The 21,392-nt window shown below is 37.2% G+C and overlaps 2 long non-coding RNA genes across 2 annotated transcripts; one reads left to right on the top strand and one right to left on the bottom strand.

Moving 5' to 3' along the window:
* Positions 1–1,078: 1,078 nt before the first annotated feature.
* LOC133275776 (uncharacterized) lies at positions 1,079–1,775 on the bottom strand. Its single transcript, XR_009745682.1, has 2 exons — positions 1,561–1,775; positions 1,079–1,209 (listed from the first exon to the last, which is right to left on the bottom strand). It is a non-coding gene; the product is annotated as an uncharacterized LOC133275776 (long non-coding RNA).
* Positions 1,776–3,541: 1,766 nt separating this feature from the next.
* On the top strand, positions 3,542–5,353 carry LOC133275777 (uncharacterized). Its single transcript, XR_009745683.1, has 2 exons — positions 3,542–3,640; positions 5,214–5,353. It is a non-coding gene; the product is annotated as an uncharacterized LOC133275777 (long non-coding RNA).
* Positions 5,354–21,392: the final 16,039 nt, after the last annotated feature.

Raw genomic sequence — 21,392 nt, forward strand, 5'->3', positions numbered from 1 at the left:
GAGACAGCATTCAAAAATACTTCCAGTCAAGAATAATGTAAAAAGAGGATAAGGGAAAGATAATATACATTATTGTTGTGGTTTAAACCCTAGCCAGACAGCTTGTTCACTCACTTGGAGTGAGTGGTGATGGGCTGAGAGTAATCGAGTCCACCCCTCCCCCCCCCGGGACTCTCCCATTCCCTGCTCCCGGAGGAACAGGGAGGAGGATCGAAAGAGTGCAACTCCCACGGGTTGAGACAAGAACAGTCCAGCAACCAATGTACAACACAAATCACCACCGCTACCACCAATGACAACAATGATAAGAGAAAATAACAAGGGGAGAGAATACAATACCACCGGCCAAGAAAGCGAGTCCCACCCGCAAGCCGATGTCCTTCCGAGTAACTCCCAGTTACCCCCACCCCGGGCATGACGTGCTGGGGTATGGAATACCTCCCTGGCTAGCCTGGGTCAGGCGCCCCATCTCTGCTTCCTCACAGCTTCCCCTCCTCCCTGGCAGAGCATGAGCCTCAAAAAGTCCTTGGTCAGGGTAAACATCACTTAGCAACAACCGAAAACATCGGCTTCACCAACACTGTTCCCAGGCTGGAAGTCAAAACACAACACTGCACCAGCTACACCGAAGGAGAAACATGACTGCTACTGCTGAACCCAGGACAACTACCAAGAATGTAAAAAACTTACTGTCTTTAGAGAAAGGAATAGATAACGTATATATAAGTGGTGGCTTAAACTCTCATTTATTGCTTTGATTTCTACATTAAAATCAAGGACATATCTAAGTACTGCTTTCACTGAAACTTAGGGGTATGGGTATCTTCACTCATGTTAGAGGCTGAGAATATTGTCTAGAGCTGCAGTATAAATGTGCTGCATTCACAGCAATTACAAAACTGTAATGCTTTTCCTTCTAGCATGGAGTGATCCTGGAGATGCACTTTCTCCATTTTTAACACAGCTTATATTTTCTTTTGATTCCTGTAATAGGAAACACAGCAATGATGTTTATCTCCTGAACATGACATAGCAAATGGTAAAAGCAAACATCCATGGCTATGGAAATACTATCCTACCTGAAACACCAGTTATTCATGTTCTGTGACTCAGTGTTAAATTTATCCTTATCCTTGGCAGGCAATTGCATTCTTTCCACTAGAGACTGACAAGGTGGTTTGCATTTCTGGTGCTTTTACTTCATCTCCTCTCCAAACAAGCAGCAAATTTCAGCACCTGTTATGGCTGTTACAGGCTTTCCATTACTTACATGAAAAGGAAAGGAGAGAAGGAAGAGGAAGGTATTTGGAAAAGGGGGGGGGGGGGGGGGAGAAAAAAAAAAAAAATAAAATTGAAGCTGTAGGGCAAGTAATTGCACTTTTCTGAGTAGAGCACTTCAGATGTGTCATAAATGGGGTTAAATAAAACTAAATGTTAAGAACCATACTAAATACGATGTGTTCTGTAATTTTATGGTTTAATCTCTTTGGTTCTTTCTGGGAAGTACCCCATATGTCATGATTATACCATGACTGTTACCATTGATACCATAATTATTACCGGTGACAGCTGTCATTTGTTGGTAGCTCCTCCCAAAGTGCTGAAGGTGATCAGATAAACAAGCCTGCTCCCCTGCTATTACCACTTCTCACTTGCTCTGTTGCATGGTTCCCTTTCTGCCAGAATGCTCTTCTCTGACCACCATACTCCAGTATTAAATTAGGAAATTGATTATATAAGGAAATGCCACTTCTATGCATGAAATCTTTATAGACAATGAAGTATTGACTCACTGATATGTTTCTACTTTAAAATACATACATTGAAGAATTGTAAACATCTGCTCTCTTAAATATCTTAAGTATTTTCCTCCAGAAGCCTTTGTAACTTTTCTGTAGAAAGATCCTTGTGTCAGATGGGGAATGGCTATAGACCAGTTATTTTTGAGATAAAATAATAATGCTTAATATTTTTTTCAGAATCCATCATCAATCTGTCACTTTGAAAAATAAGAAATTAAATTAATTATTCTCTTATTGATTCCCCTTTGCCAGATTCATTAGATTATCCCTGCATAACCCCCCAAACACCCGCCTGGGTAAAACTTGCAGGAAAATGCACTGCCTCCACCAAATGACTCATTTATATTTCATTGTTTTAAGAGGTATCCTCTGTAAATGTTTAATAGATGATGTATATATCTAGATGAATATGGAAACAGAAAACTTACAAGAACCTCGACTGCAAACTTCCATGGTTCCTGAGAAGATGAACATTTTTAATCAGAAGGGAATTAGCAGATCACTCCTAGCAGCAGGTGATCAGATTTTTGCAAATTGTGAGTAACTCTAAAAGTACTAACAGCTGTCCAAATACCTATCATTAACAAAAAGCATGAATTAGTAAATACTTGCAAACAAGACTGCAGCAGTGGTTCACCTGTATTCTTGCAAATTAGTCTTATTAGTCACATCCAACAGCATTAGGCACAAGTTCTATTATGTGAATTAAAATTGTATTTTTATCTTATGATATAGAACAGAGGAGGGGGTCATGTATTTCTTCCATGCTTCTAGTATTTGACAGCAAAATCTCTGACTATTTGTTGGCTGTTTCTTTAATTTCAGTTGCTTTGGAGAGATCGGTTTCTTATTTACATCAAGGATGAAGACAGCTACAAAGTACAGCCATAGTAACTCACAGTGTAGAGACCCAGGAAGAATTTAATGTGCTAAGTGATATGAAATCTAAATATTAAACTTTTAAGCATACAGGGGCCATCAAAATTATTTTAACTGGAGTGTAAACTGTTGAAAAGCTAAATCTCTTCAGGGAACCATGTAAATTTGCATTGCAATAGCCTGTTTCCTGAGGTCTCCTTAGGGAGCATAGAGGATTTGTAAGAAGGCTGTATTTTTTGTAGTTACACCACCTTTACTAGCTGCACAAAATCCCTCCCTGAATAGCTATGTTCCATAAAAGCAATTACAAAAATTCTGAGATTCTTATTTTCATTTCCTTTAACAGTTCTGTAGACACAACTTCTCTTTAGCAAGTAACCAGAGCATTCAGTGCTAGAGAACACTATGAATGAGCCTGCATGTTTATTTATACTGAGAATATATGGAAAATGCTGTTACGTTTTCATGCATGCTGTATGCTACTCAATTGCAAAAATCTGTGTAATTTTGTAAGAATTATTAAAAAGTGCATAAGAATATTTATTTGTCTGCATGTGTTGGGTGGAACACACAAAGGGAAATACTGGAAGTCTTCAGGGGAAACACTTTTTGAGGAGGGACTGGCTACATAAGACCACGCAGACCAGAGATTTGATTTCTACTCTTTCCTAGTGCTGCCGTTTAGTAACATGGTACTCTTATCAATACAGGAAACAAGGTGTTTTCTTTCAAAGCAACTACACAATAAGAGAGAGCAAAAAAACCTGACCTCACTTGTCGGCCACAGCGTTGAGATGAACTGCAGTTCTGACCTGTTACTCCACAGTTACAATTGTCTGCTATAATGGTACCACTTTGAGGTTTAGAGAAGTTAATTTCTTTCTGGTTATAGACCTTGTTACTTCAGGGGTAAGCCAGCATGAAGATTGAATGAATGCATGTGAATGAGCAAAGACAAGGTATGTGATCAAGTCATCATAATGAATTCATAATTTTTATTTGAATGGGTTTATATATATATATAATTTTATATTTTGTTTATATAATTTTATGTACTCATGTATATATGTAGTTAAAATTAATTCTGTATCCATACGTGTCCACACACACAAAGAATGATCTAAACTGAGGCCATATGGGGGGGACTTAGGGTTTTTTCATTTCTTTGGCAGACTGCACTTTGGTAAGATATGATCAGCCTTTCTATCCACCATGGGAACGATAAATCTAAAAGACTATAAGAAATTAAGTTCTTACATGATCACAACCAAACCTCTTGGGTATAGAAGTTAACATAGCTGCCTGTAAGTCAATTTAATACTTGCTTAAATCAATGGTGGGAAAGTGAATTACATTACATGAGGGTCTGGTAATTATAATTTGTTTTCCTTTTATTAACAGTTATCTGACAATACAAACGAAACTTTTTTTTCCCCATAGTTTCATATTTGCCTATGTCATCAAAATGAGTAGAAAAATATATTCTTATGCTTTCCTGAATTAAATTTATGTTTTCCTCAGTAAATTTTCAGTCTTCAGAACGTACCATCTTCGTTTTACCACTCAGGATACTGTTAGCAGTATTCTCAGCAACACTGCACTTGTAACAAACATTGAGTCCTGACAAACCAAGTCACATATAAATCACGAATTAGGTTCCCACAAAGCACAGGATTAGCTCTAAAACCGAGATTTCAAGAAAACCAAAACAAACAAAACAAACAAAACAAAAAACCTAGAAAACCAACTCATAAACCTTTCATTTACCCTCTGCTTTCTAGCACATTTTAAGCTATTCCCCCATTTGTAAATGCAAAGATGTAAAAACACTTCACAAAGATGTGAAACACTTCATGAGTCTTATGCAATCATATGCTAACTGCTATAAATGTCACTCTCCAATTTAAAGAACAGTACATAGACCATCCAGGCCATTCATTTCACATAGGTTGGACTTACTCTGTTCAATCTTTCTATTTTTGTCTGCCTTTGGTTTAATGGAAAATCATTCCCTTTTTGATCACAGATCTATCTATACAAGGTGATTAAAAAAAAGGAAAAAAAAAGTGTTTTGGAGCTTGGTTTTACCCTGTTGCCTTTCATCCCTGTCAATAAGATGCTATAAGCACCTTCCACAGAATACATTAATTTTAAAGAGAGAAAGCCTTGCAGTGGTTGCAGAAGGCTGAGTTCAAGCAAGGATAAGAAAGTAAACTATAACTTGATTTCCTCTTAAGCAAGAGGCCTCATTTGGTTTTGGATTCCTATGTGAAGTCATTAAGTTTTGCTGCGAGGGGAATGGTGCTCAATGCAGTTTTCAGAAAGACATTTATGGCTCCATCCCTGGAGGGCTGACATGCAGGCAAAGCATCTGCTAGCATCAACTGAATATGTAGAGGAGAATACAAGTATTTGGAGGAGCACTAGTATGAAATTTGGCCAACGCAGCTGAGATAGATAGATGAAAAATTGCTGCTGTTACTTAAATTACTTACACAAATTTAAAATCTTTTCCTGTCCTTTTCCATCAAGGTAGCAAGAAGAGATTTGGGTTCCACCAATGGAAAGTTCTGGAACAGAAGTAAGCAGAAGATATTGTTGTGATTTGCTCAAAAATGAGACAGAACATTTTCATTACTCCTTAGGGATGTCTATTGAGAGCATGCAAAAGGTGGATGCATTTGAAGTGATAAGATAGTTTTGCTATAAAAGTGAGAATGCGCAGTAAAATCTCCAACACTAACTACAAGACAAATATTTTCCTTGTTCTTAGAACAAAACAACTCAGCAAATATATCAGAAAAGGCAGATGAATAATCTATTCACTCTTGGTTCTCATCTCTCCAGGGAATTTCAGGTACTCATTAAATCTTGTGGCTGGTAGCATAGCAATATAATTTTCTTCTATCTACATAAAATTCTTTTGTGATGGCAAGATATGTATGCTGTCTTCCACTATACAATCAATTACATAGTTACTGTGGTTACTATCATAATAACTTTGCTTCCCAATAAAATACATAGTTACTTCAAGGTCAAGACAATTTCTAAATATTCCAGTGTTTAACTATTACTCAATATATATTCAAGTAAAATTCCTAATAACATCAACAGGGATCTTGATATAGACTAAAAATTCTAAAGCTGGTTCTAAAGATTTTGTGACTATTTCAGTTAGAGGAAGCCCATATTTAACCCTATCATCTAGTTGGACAAAACCTTATCAGAGAATAAACTAGACTGTACTGTCAGTCACTGTATAGATGGTATTGGTTCCAGCTGAGCACAGTGTATTACTCCTTCCGTGTACTCAAAATCAAACACAGATATCAAAACAAAGGTTGTGGTGAAATTTATAGCAACAGGAAACATATTTCTAAGTTTCAGTCCTCCAGAGCTATCACCCACGTCAGAATCAAACAGGGCTTAGTCTGAGCTAAATTTCACCCAGCTTTTTCTGTCTGCTACAAACAGTACTTTTAGAGACAGAAATATATGTATATCCATTTGTATAGAAGTAATATAACTACTAATTATCTTTTACATGATGTAACGTTTAGTATTAGGTAATGTTTTTAGACTACACCTAAAATCTTGGATTATGAAGTGCATCCCATTGACAATTTTAGCTGTTTACCTCATCTTCCTAAACCAGAACCTTTTGCTACAAGGAAATTATAGCAGCCGTAATTTCCTCCTAAGAAAAAATAAGAACACTTTTTTTACAATGTAGCTTAATTCGGGTTTTGTGATTAAAAACAGTAACTTACAGATTGTATTCTGAGATCACTACATCTTACAGACAAAAGCAGATGAACTTTATAAAGTATATAACAGTTTGTCAGTTTTGAATTGGATTTCAGAGAGTGAAATTTTGACCAAAATAGGGGAAAAAAAAATTTGCTTTTATCTATAAAAATGGTCAGGTTTTAAATACTGATTAAAAACAAGTATGTATGTTTAAAATCTGAAGCGTGTGTCCAGCTCTCCCCCCTTTCCACCTTTTCCCTGCTAGCTCAAATGGTAGTTTTGGAAGAAGAGGAAACAAAATTTTTCCTCACCACATTTGGAAAAAGTCACTGTTTTTACCACTAATGAGAGAGCAGCATTTGGGCTGTAAATCATTTGTTCATTTTTAAAGGCAAAACAGATAATGCCCTGTGTAGAAATGGCCACATCACCTGAGATACAGAGCCTCGTCCAAGCATTTAAATACAAAACAGATGGAGGAAAGCTTTCAAGGGAATATATGCAGGCGAAAAAAATGCTGTGAAATACAAGGGAAAAAAACTCTGCCGAGCTCAACAGGACCAGACAGTTACTGACCCAAGGATTATCTTTTCCAAAACTAAATGAAAAAGACAACTAAAAAGAAAGATGTTCTCCTTTCACAAACATCTAATGCAGAAATAGCATATACTACCATGGGATTATCCCTGAAAGATTAAACTGAAGGGATTTCCCATCCTAGTGTCGACTTTCTAAGGACCAGGTTTAGAAAAAATATCCCAAAAGTGACTTGACAACTTCACAGAATAAGGACAAAATAAATAAATAAAACCAAAACCAGATATTCTGTGTTATGGGAGACTTCATATTAATGAATCATATGCATTATATTAGCAAAGGACAACAAGAAAAAAAAAGACCATCTGAAGGTCACAAAATAGATTGCTATTGTACTGGACATTGTGAAAGCACGGAGTACGAGACAGCTTCTGCCTCAAAGGGCAGAAACTGGATAGAGAAAGTGGTAGAATGGCAAGGAAGGTACTAGGTGGGTCCTACCTGGTGTGACTGTTGTGTTAATCCAGTGATTGTTATAGGGATTTGTGCTGCTATATCAGAAGCTGACGAATTGATGGATGGACAGATAAAGATACAGATTCTTTTTCTTCGCAGAAAAAGAGAAGGTAGTAAACTGCAGTAAAATATTGATTTCAACAAATGTAAGCAGTATTTGGGTACGAAATCTGTGAATATTTTTTGTTGCTGTTCCTGCCTTCTGTGTCGTTTGCTTGTAAGAGATTATTAACATGCCTCAACCCTGTCAAAGAGCAAAGGCTCTGAAGGTTACACTTTGAAGCTTTTGAAGGTCCCCTCTAAACCCACACTTTCCACACACCTAAGGCATATAGGAATGCACGTTTGTGTTCTTGCCTGCTCTTATTATAGGGGGGCAAACATACCCTCTTGTATTACTAGATTAGCAGATCACTAATTGTCAGCACCTTATAAAGATACTTCCATGATGAAGGAACATTTGCATTACACAGGAATTTCTACATGTGTAAGTGTGAAAGGGGCACCCTGAACATAAGAAGTGACTGTCTTTCTGGTATTTAACATGAGATACAGTCTGTACACTGCATGAGTGGAAATGGAACATGTTTCTTCTTAGACATCCAAAGTGAACTGAGTGGGAAGGTGGAATAAACCAATCTCTGCTGTGCTTAGGGCTGTGTTAAGAAAGCACCAGGACTCAGTGAATGACAGAGAAAATGGCTCTGCATGGAGGGAGGGGTTCTTCATGACAGTCACTTCATCATCGTTGTTTGATAAAAAGCTCTGGAAAGGATTAGTTTTCACTGTTTGACTCTGGGCAGAGAAAATGTAGTGTGTAAGCGGTATAAAGTCAGAGACGAGCTATGCTTTGCTTAATCACCAGATTTTAACTGTTGTGTGCCCTGAAAGGATTTTTTTTTTTTTTTTTTTACACTCTACCTTTGCTATGGCTCTCTTTTTTCCATCGTTCCTACAGTTTTTGCTTGCTCATGGGGGAAAAGCATTAGGTAAGAAAAGCCTAATTGAGGTAAGATTAATGCAGTTCCACTGAGAACAAGGAAAAGATTTATTCTTTCCCTCCCTTCCACAGATGTCTTGTTAGCCTCGCCTAACATATGTACTTTTATTCATTTACTTCCTTCTTGTCCTCTGGGAGAAGCCTATCTCATGTAATTTATTGATTTGGCTGCCTTGTTTGTACGCATGTTAATAGTAAGCTGTATTGAGCACTCGCATATTAGTCATGTTCTCAGAAACAAGTGAAGGGGGTTTATCTATGTTCAAAAATTTGTACTTTTGGCTTACCACAATTAGGAGTTGCTTTAAAGAAAATGCTGAAATTGGAGCCTCTGAGCTGGCAAGAAATGTAAAGGTTTGAAAGAATGGGATCGAGCAGAAATAAAGCATCAAGTTCAGAAGAAATGGGCAGTCTTGGGATCCTGCCTATGGTTTTCTTTCTCTTAGCTGACTTTCATCTTGGGCTGAGAACTTCAGCTAATGCTGATGAACATTAGCAAGGGATGAAGGAAGGAAATACTTATTTTAAATAATGGTTTGATGAAAGGCTGTGAGAAGAGATGAGAAGAACATAGGAGTCCAATTTAATTTACATAGAATTGACTCAGGCAAGAGAGAGGAGCTTGGGCCAAACACTGTGTGCATTGCTTTCTTGCTAACCTTGTACTTGAGACTGGTACTACCAGAAAATCCTTTACAGTCCGTTCTGGAAATAACAGCTTTGAAAGTCACCCTATGGCATCACTGTAAAATTTTACACTGTCCGAGAGACAGACCCTTACATCAGAAGGAGTGTCTTTACTTGCTGTCAGATTCAAAAACCTGCCATGAATAAGCTCAAAACAGGTTCTGGACCTTTTAACCAGCCAGCTGCATTTACTGAAATTGTCTGTATTTTCTCCTATTCAAAATGACATTTTCATTTTTACTTTTCAGAAGAGGAAGGCTGCTGTTCTTTGCTTTCTAATAGGCAATCTACCCTTGATATTTCACAATTTAGCATCTTGACTAACACGTAACTCCTGGAAACACTGTGCTTTTGGAGCAATGTAAGTAATGCTCCTGTTACTGTTCTTCAGTTTAATTCTTTTTCTCACTTTTTTTTTTGCATAAAATTGTTTTTTGCTTGTAAAACTACCTCTTAAACACCAACTAATATACCATTACTCAGTGTTGAAAATGGCTTTTTGTTTGGCTATTCTATGATTTTGTGACTCTTCTGTAATTTGTAGAAATCCTAAGGCTGTTTCAGTAGTAGAGGCCTGAGGCTGCCATCAAATTATACACAGGTGCTTAATCGCATTGTTAGGGCACAAGGTTGTTCTTGTAGCAGAAACTAATGATGAACTCCTCTGTGTGCTTCAGTTTGTAGAGCTTTGGTCAAGACAAAAAGTGTCCAGTTTGTTGTCATCTTAGGACATGATTACCTAAATTTTTTATAAGCTACTGGTATGAACTCCCTTTTACCCACCTGATTCTGGTTCCAGCCAGTGATTTAAAAGTTTATTTTTAAAGAACAAAACCAAAATTCCATTTTTTTTTTGTCTGCTGCAGTAGATTTAAAGAATGTTTTTGATAATTTTGATCACTTTTGGGAAGTGATCTCTTAATATTTTTCTCATCATCTTGACTCCTACTAGGTGATTTTTGCTCTCTCATGTTTATACTTTTCCATTCCGTGTTGGCTAAAGGGTCTCCTTACCAGTGTGCACTTGATTCACCATAACATGAGAACAATGAAAGGCGCCTTAAAAATTTGTACACAGCTGGTGGTGCACTTATGGATTTTCTCTTTTCCTGTGGGACAGGGAAGGTTTATAATAGGATTCTTTAAATATTCTTTTCTTCCGTGTTCTTTTGTGCTACCTGAAATTTTATTGGGTAACTGGGAGGCTATAAATGCTGGTGTGCACTATTATTGATACAGGTTTGCCTGTTAGCTCCAGAAATTAAACACTCCTATACACCCACATGTCCTTGTTCAAGGATGACCTTTCATGCTCTTGCTGGTTTATTTTTTACTGCAGAAACTGAAATGATTTTCAGGTCATCTCAGCTACGCTAAACTCTCTTAGGTTGGGATGCTCAGCACATTATAAATCTCTGCACACCAATACTCCAGGTCAGCCTGGAGTATCTCAGTATTCTGAGATACTTTCTGCACAGCCTAAAGCCAAGTCAAGAAAGCAAACATGCCCTGTGCATCTCTTCATTCTCTTCTAAACTCCTATTAGTCAGTCTGTTTGTTACAGACTGATTTTCTATCATTTGATTCCCTATATGAGCACACTGATCACATTTACTGCCTTTTGTGGAAAGCAAGTGAGATGGTAATTTGGGAGTTATTTCTGAACACTTGTGTTCATTTTAAATAAGATAATTCCACTGCTGCAAAGAATTAGCAATTGTTTTCAGCTTGTGAATAATTAGTAATATTTAAAAACGATTTCCATTGATCCATCTTCAAACAAAAAAAGTGGTATTATTCCTCTCAATCTGAGAGCAATGCAGAGAATTTAAGTTAATCTTTCCTAGATCATCCAACCTTCAAAACTAATAGTGTCAATCAGGCAGTGGGCAGGTCGCAAATACCAGCCCAGTGGAAGGCTGTCACAACTGTGAGTATGCAATTCTACTGCTAGACAGATCACCAAAATCATTTTAACCTGCACTTTTTTTTTTCCCAAGGTCAATGACATCATGAAAGGAGAGAGAATTGTATTTCTTTAGGTGGATTGCTCTTGACCTTGATATTTAGGGGGTTCCAACCATCAAGAGGCTTGCAGTGAGTGATTATATGGGTCTCCAGAGCAGCCTTGTCAAAAGGTCGGACAAGTTCCACAATAACAATAACCCATGATTTCACTGATGTCTGAAAGAAAATCTCACGTTTGGCAGATACCTTTGCAACAAAGAGATAGCAAAGGCTGTAAATCCCTGAACATCTATTATTGCGCAATCAAACCTTCCAACTCATATGTATGTCCCCTGGAAATACAGTAATATGCTGCTAAAGTAAAAAAAAAAACATGTAATTTGGGGTCATGGTATTTCATTATAAGCTGTACGGAGGAAACATGAGACTTTTTTAAAGAAACTATTAGTTAGGAAATATATTGTAATGATATGTACCTATGTATATATATATGCAATGCACATACAGTAACGTGGTCTACCAGTTCACTAAATGAAAAAAAGCTCACTATGTAGGTGTATTTTTTTAAACAAAATGGGGGACAGAAACACAACTGTTTCTCAGAGCAACAATTTCTTTCTATCTATCACTATTCACAAGTGAAAGGAGAACACAGGTAAGAGTTAAACCACTGATGAAACAAAAATCTGCTCTGCTCTATTCATGCCACAGGCCAAACTCTCTTTTTTTTTTTTCCAAGGCGGGGAGGGGGGTGTGCTGTGTCTCCTCTTTTGGTCTAAATCCCTACTGAACCTTAACTGTCTCTAGTTGGATGTCTGAGCATCTAGTTTCCTTCATCACTTGGAAACAACTATTTGGAGACAAGCTTTACTTTAGCTTACAGGTGATGGCTACATGGGATTTATGGTGCTAGAATTTATCAGAATTGATATAACATGTTTTTTCTATGTTTTAAGCAGAAATAGAGAAGGGCTAGTGAGATGTTCCCCCAAATAATAATTATAATGAGACTTACACATGTAATTATAAGTAGTATTTAGAATTTGGCTTTACTGTATTTAAGAAAATCAAGTCTGAGCAGCTGCCAGGGACAGATTTGAGGATGAGAGGGAAAAGGAAAACTCTCTGATCAGAGACTGAGAGATGATGCAAACTGCAGTCTTAACACACAAGTAGCATTAACAGCATTTGGGGACAAGCTTAATGGAAATGAAAGGACAACTAGGCTGGATATTAAACAGTTTTCTAATCATTAATGTTATATTGGCGTAGCGTAGAATTTTAATCTGATTAGCAGCGAAGATGAGAGGTGAAGCCTGGCCATATTATAAAAGCTAAAATGGCCCAGAAGCATCCTTCTAGTCCTATAAGTTTAATTCCTGGGTGTGACATGCCTACAATAAAGACAAGGCTTACTTGCAGTGGCATCAAGCAAGAAAACTGGAAAAAAAAAAACCAAGTAGCTCATCAGTTTCTTGCTGAGATTTCCTGTTGCCTCATATATTGTCATCCACATTGCCATTCAATCCATTCTGTTCATTTTTACTAATCTGATCAAAAGGAAGCAAAGTAGCAAGTGTATTTGTAAACTAATTGAAGATGGGACAATGACCAAAAGCAGACTGTTGTTGATGGCATGAAACAGAACCAATTCTTTCTACATGCTTTGCTCTCATCACCCTGTTTCCCATTTACCCTCTCAGAGGCCATTAATTTGGCAGCATTATGACTCATCTTCTGCATTTGTGCATTTCAAGTGGTAAGCAATCCTCTTTTTTTTTTAGGCTGCTATAGACCATGATAATCCTGTAAAAATAATTTATTCTATGAAAAATTTGTTAGATGATTTTTTAAATTTTTAAGAATATTTTCAAAATTTCCATCAAGCATAATTGGATGATTATATGCTGAGAAAACTTTTCTGAATATAAAACTCAGAAGCTGAAAGTAGTCCTTTATACAAACCAATAATGTCCTTAGAAACATGTTTTTCTGTACAGCAGTACCCTCAGTGTTCCTTCAATTATTCAACATTTTTTATCAGGTAAGACTAAACCTTTTCCTGGCTCAATGGGAAATACAGCCCATTTATATTTTCCTTTTTAAAATATTTTTATTTTTTGTTTTTAACTAAAAATGTTGGCCACAAGCTTAACATCCCGATCATCTCCTGGCTTTGCATATGTTGCAGGGTTTGTTTCCTACATGATTATCCTTGCAGATTATATACCTTCAAACTGTGTATCAATTCTGTAAGTCTTTCAATCAACAGATCTACACCAAAGGTGAATTTGCTTTGCTGGTTTCAAGAGGGAAGCCTGCTTTTCTGTGCCAAATACTTTGTAGCCATTTTTAAAGCTTATAATACCCAGGTATTCTACACAAAAATGGTGCTTATTTTCTTGGCAAAATGGGAGAATAGCAGCCTTATTTAATGCAATCCCTGCAACATCTCTTCTGAAACTCAGACAAGATTCAGAATTGCTCATGGTTCCAGTTCTGAGCGGTTTGCTGAGTTTTGAAAATCTGACACTCAAATCTTTCTTTGCTTTTAATTTAGCTTTCTCCCCCTTTTTATATGGAATTTGTCAAAATCAAGGCAATAGCTTTTAAAGTATTTTCAGAGAGAAAACTTGATGGCTTTTTTCTATCTAGTCATGAAGTCAGGAAAACAGAAATACAAAGTGAGCAAGAAGACAGACACTGGAGCAACATATAGTTCCATTCCATAAGCAGGCAGAGAAGTAATTTTGTGCCATGAGGAAGCTTTATCTTCATTAGATACCAAAGGATACCATTCCATTAATGGCAGTATCAGATTTTCAGCTGTCCATTTGTACATTTGTTCATTTTCACACATTGGAGTAGTTGTACCTTCAATGTGAAAGTACAAGAAGTGCTAGAATCTTAAGCCTGATCATTTTTCCTCCTCTTTCCCACCAGCAATCCAAAGGAGCTGTGAGTTGCTTCATGCAGAGTTACCCATAAATGTGAAAAGTGAATCACAGAATCATAGAACAGTTAGGATTGGAAAGGACCTTAAGATCATCTACTTCCAACCCCCCTGCCATGGGCAGGGACACCTCACACTAAACCATGCCACCCAAGGCTTCGAAGAGACCACATACGTGTTCATCATTGAACGTAAGGTGTTTGGGACTTTAGTGTATTCTGCAGGTTTATAAAAGAAAGGGCAAAATGTATTCTGAATCTCATTGAAATTGATGATTAATATGTGAACACACAAAATTAATACATTGCCCTGATAGCAAGAAAAAGAAAAGAACATGATCTATGATTACCCTTGTACAGAACACTAGAGGCTATGTAGGGACACAGAGAGTTCACATTTCACATGTTCATATTTCATTTTTACATTTTACATTGATTATTAACTTTAAATAGTTTATAGTAAGAGAAGGAAAAACAATGACATGAATACGAGGAAGAAATTAAATGACATATACTGTATGGTTCAATATGCCCATGAAAGAATGTGCATGTTCTTTTTGTGTTTTAACTAACTCATGCAGGTGACTCTGAAACTCTCTTTTTTTCTTTTTTCTTTTCCCCAGGGAGGGGAAAAATGTAAGATATCTGTCTAAAATAGATCTGTAGGCCAAGTAAGGAGGGTCTGAAAAACATCAACAAGGAAGCAACGCAGAAACAGCAATCTGAGTCAATGTTCAGTCAAGCCCATTAATTATGTAATTTGTTTTGTGCTGATGTAAGTAGATCCTTATTCTGAAGCAGCTTGTGCCCAGGGCAAAGGAGTGGATGAGACTGTTATGTTCCCACAGACAGCAGGTGATGGTGAGCTTCATCCAGTGAAGAGAAGGACAGTATGAGAGATACAAAACCTCAAACAGTCTGAAATTCAGGAGCAGTGGAGATACCCAAGGAAAGAGTATGGTCTTGAAGAGAATAACTTGTTTTAGAAGCATGTGTGTATCTGAATTTGACCCATCTTTATATCAGAGGAGAGAGCTGATATAAAAAGAAATTTGTGATGAAGAGTAGAATGCTTACATCAGGCTATGGAAAAATGTCTTCACAAATTTATTACTTCTGTGCTGGAATTCAGAAACAGAGGAATGTAAAATCAAACTAGCTCACATGCTGCAACTATTAAAGTAGCTTTTTTAAAAAATAGAAATCATGTTTGATCTCTGCCTTGGAAGAAAAAAAAAGTCTTGCGCAGAAAGTTACAGAAAGTCCTGAATCAGATTCTATGGTCAGCAGCTCAAGTAGCTTAATATGATCAAAACTTCAGTTGAGTTTTTTCAGATGGGAGTTCAGATTCCTCTGTGTATATGTGACATTATGGAATAGCTGAAATGGAGGACAATGACAGCCAGCTTTGGGGCAGAACTCCAGATGAACCTCTGTAAATCATGACCATCACTGGAGAATTAATTCCATTATGTCAGTTAATGTAAATATGAAATATAACACCAAATTAGAGATACTATTCAAAAGAAAAATACTTCAAAAAGTTCCTGGCTTCAGACTACTCATGGTCTGAACTGTCTCTGGTAGCCTGCTGTATGCGGTGCAAATCAGATAAATACGTATATAGAAGGCTTGCAATGACAGCCTGCTGAGTCTGAACAACTCCTCTAAGTCTGGAAAGGCAGATAGCATTTGAGCAGGCAGCAGCCTGGCAACTAACAAACAGCACATTACTCTGCATCTCCTAAATCTCCATGAAGTTTATTTATTCTCTTCTGAGAATGAATAACTAATGTGAAGCCTCTTCTTGCCAGTTATTGTAGCCCTACACAATGCAGTGGAAGCTGCTATTGATAGCAGTGAATGAGCTACTAATTGGATAGTTATGTAATGACATTGTTATGAAACCTCGTTTGGGTTTGACACCTTTTGTGTTCTAGAAACAACATTAAAACCCAAAAACAAATCCATGGTTAGTAGCATGTAGCATTTTTCATGTAGCATGAAAAACCAATTTTTCAAAACTCAGAGGACTACAAAGGATAAAGAAAAAAAATCATTTCTCTGAATTCTGGCAGAAATGAGCCGGAAGTAAATCATTCAACAGATCTGCCATTCAAAGGGATACTTTAAAGTAACTTTCTTTAACACCTGCCTTGCAAATACTGACAAAAAGATCAAAGTGGCCTGTTTCTGCAACTTATGTAATCTCAGAAAGTTGGGCTTTTTTTCTATTTAAAAAAAAATGGATTTTCAATGAGTATAAACAACATAGTTTAAGGAGAAAGAACGACCAGAAACCCTGTGACACACACTGATACAAATCATGTACTAGGATTAGGCATGGATCTATGCTTTTGTAAATGACAATACAGATATACCTATACTGACTTTCTAAGTTAAAAACAAAAAAAGGGGGGGGGGGGGGAGAAGAGAGAAACAGCTGGGGATGACATTTTGTTCTCTTCCATATAGAAGAAGAGAAAATTGCCCTCCATTAGGAGAGAAGCTTTTATCTGAGGTAGCTGTTGCAGTGCCTCTATTCTTGGTTATTCTGAAGGCTGGGCATCACTAATGCAGTGTACAGCACCAGGAACTTACCCTCCTGATGAAACCCAACTACTGTCCTCCTCTAGTTCTGAAGATACTTTCATTTTGGTACACCAGCTGCAACAACATACAGAGCATGTAAGAAAGATCCCTCCAGAGGTTTGTAGTTACATATGTAGAATAATATTTGAAGAGATCGCATAGCTCTAACACCTCTTGTTTTAATATGTGACCATGAAATTAGCTCTCAACATACATGGTGCCAAGAACTGTTGTTTGATTGGTATTACAGATAGCTTACACCCTGACTTACTCAGCACAGTATGTTAGAGAGGGTTTGTATCAGTAAAGGAAAACTCCAGCTCTAAACTGTTAAATCACCAGTGGAAGCCACCAAAGGGCTTACATAAATCTGATGCACAATGTCCCAGCACCACAGTAATTAGAGCAAGCATGCCCAAAAAGCTGTGCTAGCATAGGATTCAGCAACTTTTTAAATGAGCAAGACATTATAGAGACCAAGGAGGAATCTGGGTGGTCCAGATGTCTTCCACGTGTATACAGTTAATTATCAAGAACAAGAATCTGTTATCAATTACATCTGTGTGTACACATATATATTTCTATCTCCAGACTATTAACTTTATCAGAATACTTCAGAATCACAATGTGGCAAGAAATACCAGAATCTTCTCCTAAAATAATCATGCTTTCCTGCTCCTACCCATCAGATGAAATGAGTTTTCTTTTAAATGGACCCCTTCACTAGAGGTATAGCTTGCCTGTATTGTTACTGCTCTTCCATACTCTCACCTGTATGAGAAGGAAGAGGGACATAGCAGCTCCTCTGAGTAGTAACGCTACTTCCCATTTCTGTTTTGGTGGTACTGAAGAGTTCCAATAGGATACAAACTTACTTCAACACTCATTTCATTGTAGGACAGTTTACCAGACTTAGAAAGTTCACTCACAGTCCTACAATTTCTTAATTCTCAATTATTCTGACTTTATACTGCTGTAATTTTATATTTTTACAATACTTCCGTATTGTATTAGACAGTATTTAAAAAAAAAATTGTCTAAATTTTTAAATATTGTTTACATTTTAAATACTTTAAAAATATTTGAAAGTTGTCTTTAAGTTACATTTAGTTTTTTTATGGGAAATTCTATCTTATGTCTGATGTCTCTTTTTTTCCCTCAGTAATAGTTTTTTTCCCACCCTTTTTCCACTGCCAACCTGCAGCGATAGTACACTGAGCTACAACCTGCTCTGTATATTCCTGCTGGTGAGTGCATGTAATTATTGTCTATTGATATCTGTTACCATTTTCTGCTGGGTTTATATAGACTTCATTTCATGTGTTGGTCATATTTTAATAGAGTTCTGGCATGTTACGCCAATGGCCAAAATTCATGGGATAAATTAACAGTTCATTAATTTCCAATGATAATTTTGCAGTCAGACTACTTGTTTGCATGGAAAAGTAGTTTATGTGCAACACTGGTTTGATGGTATTTTGGGATCTCATCTTACAAAGTGTTAAAAATCCAAACTGTTCCTGGGCCTTCCGGTGTTGTAATTGGAAGGAAGAAACACGTAGATATGTCAAGACTACAGCTGACTAAGGCTGGAACTGAGAAGCCTCCCGCGGTGATTAAGCTATTCAGGTGCTCTTTTCTCCTCTGTGTAATTAGCCATGGAAGATGGAATCACAGAGGAAAAGCAAGCTGAAGGAAAGAAGGTTTTCCAATGAAGAAACCGAGAACCTATTTCTTGTCAGGAAAACATCTAGGAAATATCTTTTTGTTTTTTGTCCCCTGGATTTTACTAGATCTTTTAAAACAAACCCAAAACTAAATAAATTGAAAGACCTTGCAATTCTGAATCAGAAACGTTCTCTAGACAGAATTCAGGGTGGGGGAGGAGTTTACCTACTGCTTGCATCAACTGGAGGAGACGATGTTGAATATTCACGTTTCTGATAGTGAATATTCATGTTATCTGAGTAAAACCCAGACTGTACATGAGTAATTCCTGTTGTTCTCAAGCTACTTAGCTCCCACAGTACACACTGTGGCTATCATTGCACTTCTGGTACTGTTCTATGCCAATTACCAGCACTACGAGTTCTGGAAAAAGTGTATTCAGGAAAAAAAACAAAAACAAAAACAGATGAAAAAAAGAAGACAGTTGATAAATTCTGGTAATTTGTGTTAAATCTGAATTTACAGACAAAATTGCTACTAAAGGTATACATAAAGAATAAATGAAAACATTGCATAAGTCTGATCATTACTTAGGATATGACACACACGATATTTCATGCTAATTGTTCAAAAAATATTTACTTGAGCCAAAGCTTAGATACAATTAAGGAGATGAATTTTATTCAGCAAGTTTTTATGTCCTGTATTGGCCATCAATTTTGCTTGAAATAAAAATGATGCTAGCACATCCATCATACCTCACAGTTCCCAGAGAAAACCTTGTGCTCCAAGTGTGAAAAAATCCTTCTGATTATTTATACAAGTTATTTAGTGCTAACGCATCTAAGGGAAAATAGTTCTGTAAACATAATAAAGACCCAGGTTGAGTTAAAGTTCCTTCCTGTAACACAGTATTTCTGATATCTACTGGCAACAGATTTACTTGAATCTCTGAGACAAGGGGTGTCCATCCCACCTGAACCTGGCAAGCCACAGCCTCTGAGCTTCTTGGATGGTACTCTGCAGGTACCCTGACATAGTAGCTGTCAGATCCAGTTATTCATTATTTTCCCTTTCCAAAAAGGTGTCTAGTAAAGGTGCCTGTTAATTCCATTTGCAGCGCAGGCTCATGTATGGCCCTGTCTGTTTTAATCCGTTCAGCGAAGGGCTCAGTAAACAGAGAATGGTAGAGATCAACAGAAGCCTTTTGCACCATAAAAGCAGGGAGAAAAAGCAATAGGTCAAGGGAAAATTGTCCCGGGTTGCACCAGACAAGGTTTAGATTGGATATTAGGAAAAATACCTTCACTGAAAAGGTTGTCAAGAATTGGAACAGGCTGCCCAGGCAGGCAAGAGTCACCATCCCCTGCAGACATGTAGATGTAGTGCTTAGGGACATGGTTCAGTGGTGGACTTGGCAATACTGGGCTAATGCTTGGACTCAATGATCTCAGTCTATTCCAATCCAAACAATTCAACGATTCCATGCTATATGTAACTGAAACACAACAGTAACATTCACAGCTGTGCCTTTATCAAGATCTTTTGCACTACAACAATAGATGTTCTTTGGAGCTCCACAGATAACACAATAGATGAGATGTTGGGAAATGCTTGCAACTTTCACAAATGATTAAAAACAAAAAGCAGGAAAAAGGGGTTTCTTGTTTTATCGTTTTACATTTTGCAATGTAAATCCACCTGAAAAGGAAACCAAAACTTTCCTTACTCAAGTATTTCTTTTTCCAGTGAACTGATTCAGACATTTGCACTTAATTCAAGTAATTACTTTTACTTGAAATGTTTTGGCTAGTAAATAAGAATATATTTTTTGCTCTGAGTATTCTGAGGTGTGCTGAGTGCAGTATGTGAAGATGTAAGAAATGGCATTCTGACGAAGTAAAATTAGTCTACCGGTTAGCTGTTTGAAAGCTGTACCTATCTTTATCCTTATTTCCTTTCACTTTTCTCATACTATTAGCACTCCCTGCTGTCCAGGTCACGAAACCAGTTACTGCATGTCTCCTCTACTTATATTTCAAGCCTCCACAAGCCTTACAACTGTGTCTCTGAAGTTAGCCTTCTTTCCACTCAGTGGTGTCTCAGCACTAGCCTATGCACTAGTTTATTCAAGATCTTCCTCTTTCCTGATGAAATCTTTCCTCCCATCTTTGGCTCAATCTGTCCAAACTATTGCCATCAAAATATGGCAATATTTTCTCACCACACCGATAATGTTCCCTTCTAAAATCTTAACATAGACTTCCCCCATAATTCAAGCCTGCCTCTTGTCTTAGCTCCATTACTACTTGGTAAGCCCTTTCTTCTCCAGTGGTGGGAACACCCCTGTATGGGAAGCAGGGGACATTGTTATTAATTTCCTTCTTTAAATTTCTTCATCAAAAGCATGCTCTGAATCTAAAACCTATGGTAGATGAAATTAATTTGAAATGAGTCACCTCTCTCATTTGTTTCAGGAAATGCCTGAAAATATTTACAAAACCTTCACCAAAAAGCATTCATAATAAAGATTCAGCATGACTGGAATGAGATTTCTACTAAATGAATAGAGATGTCTTGAACTTTTATTATATCCCCTTAAATTTGGTCCCTGGTTGGACCAGACCAGGGCTTACTCCTTATTGTGATAACTGGCAATAATAACCATCAGGCTTTTAGGTGACTTAGCAATAACTGAAACACATTGTATTATTCCTATTCCTTTCCACTGCCTCTTCCTTTTCCAGTTCTTACGGGAGCTGTGGTACTGATGCGGAAGGCCAGCATGTAGTCACAGTGGGTCTGCAGTTATCTGCATCCTCTGATGCCTTTATAAGGCTTGCTTAATGCAAAGGGAGCACAGCAGATGAGCAAATGCAGTCTCCTGTTTTCTACTTCCTTTCTAGACCTGTGAGCTTCTGTGCAATATGCCAGCCAAGATCATAGTTAACTCATAAACTTGAAGATACTGAGGCTGTCATTGCCAGCTTTACCAGATGCACATATTTCTCTTGAATTTATATGACAAGGTTACACTAAAA

Source organism: Pezoporus flaviventris, unplaced genomic scaffold (genome assembly GCF_033815535.1).
Source record: "Pezoporus flaviventris isolate CSIRO_AGI_PZ_B2104156 unplaced genomic scaffold, CSIRO_AGI_Pfla_v1 ptg000002l, whole genome shotgun sequence".
Lineage (NCBI taxonomy): Eukaryota > Metazoa > Chordata > Aves > Psittaciformes > Psittacidae > Pezoporus > Pezoporus flaviventris.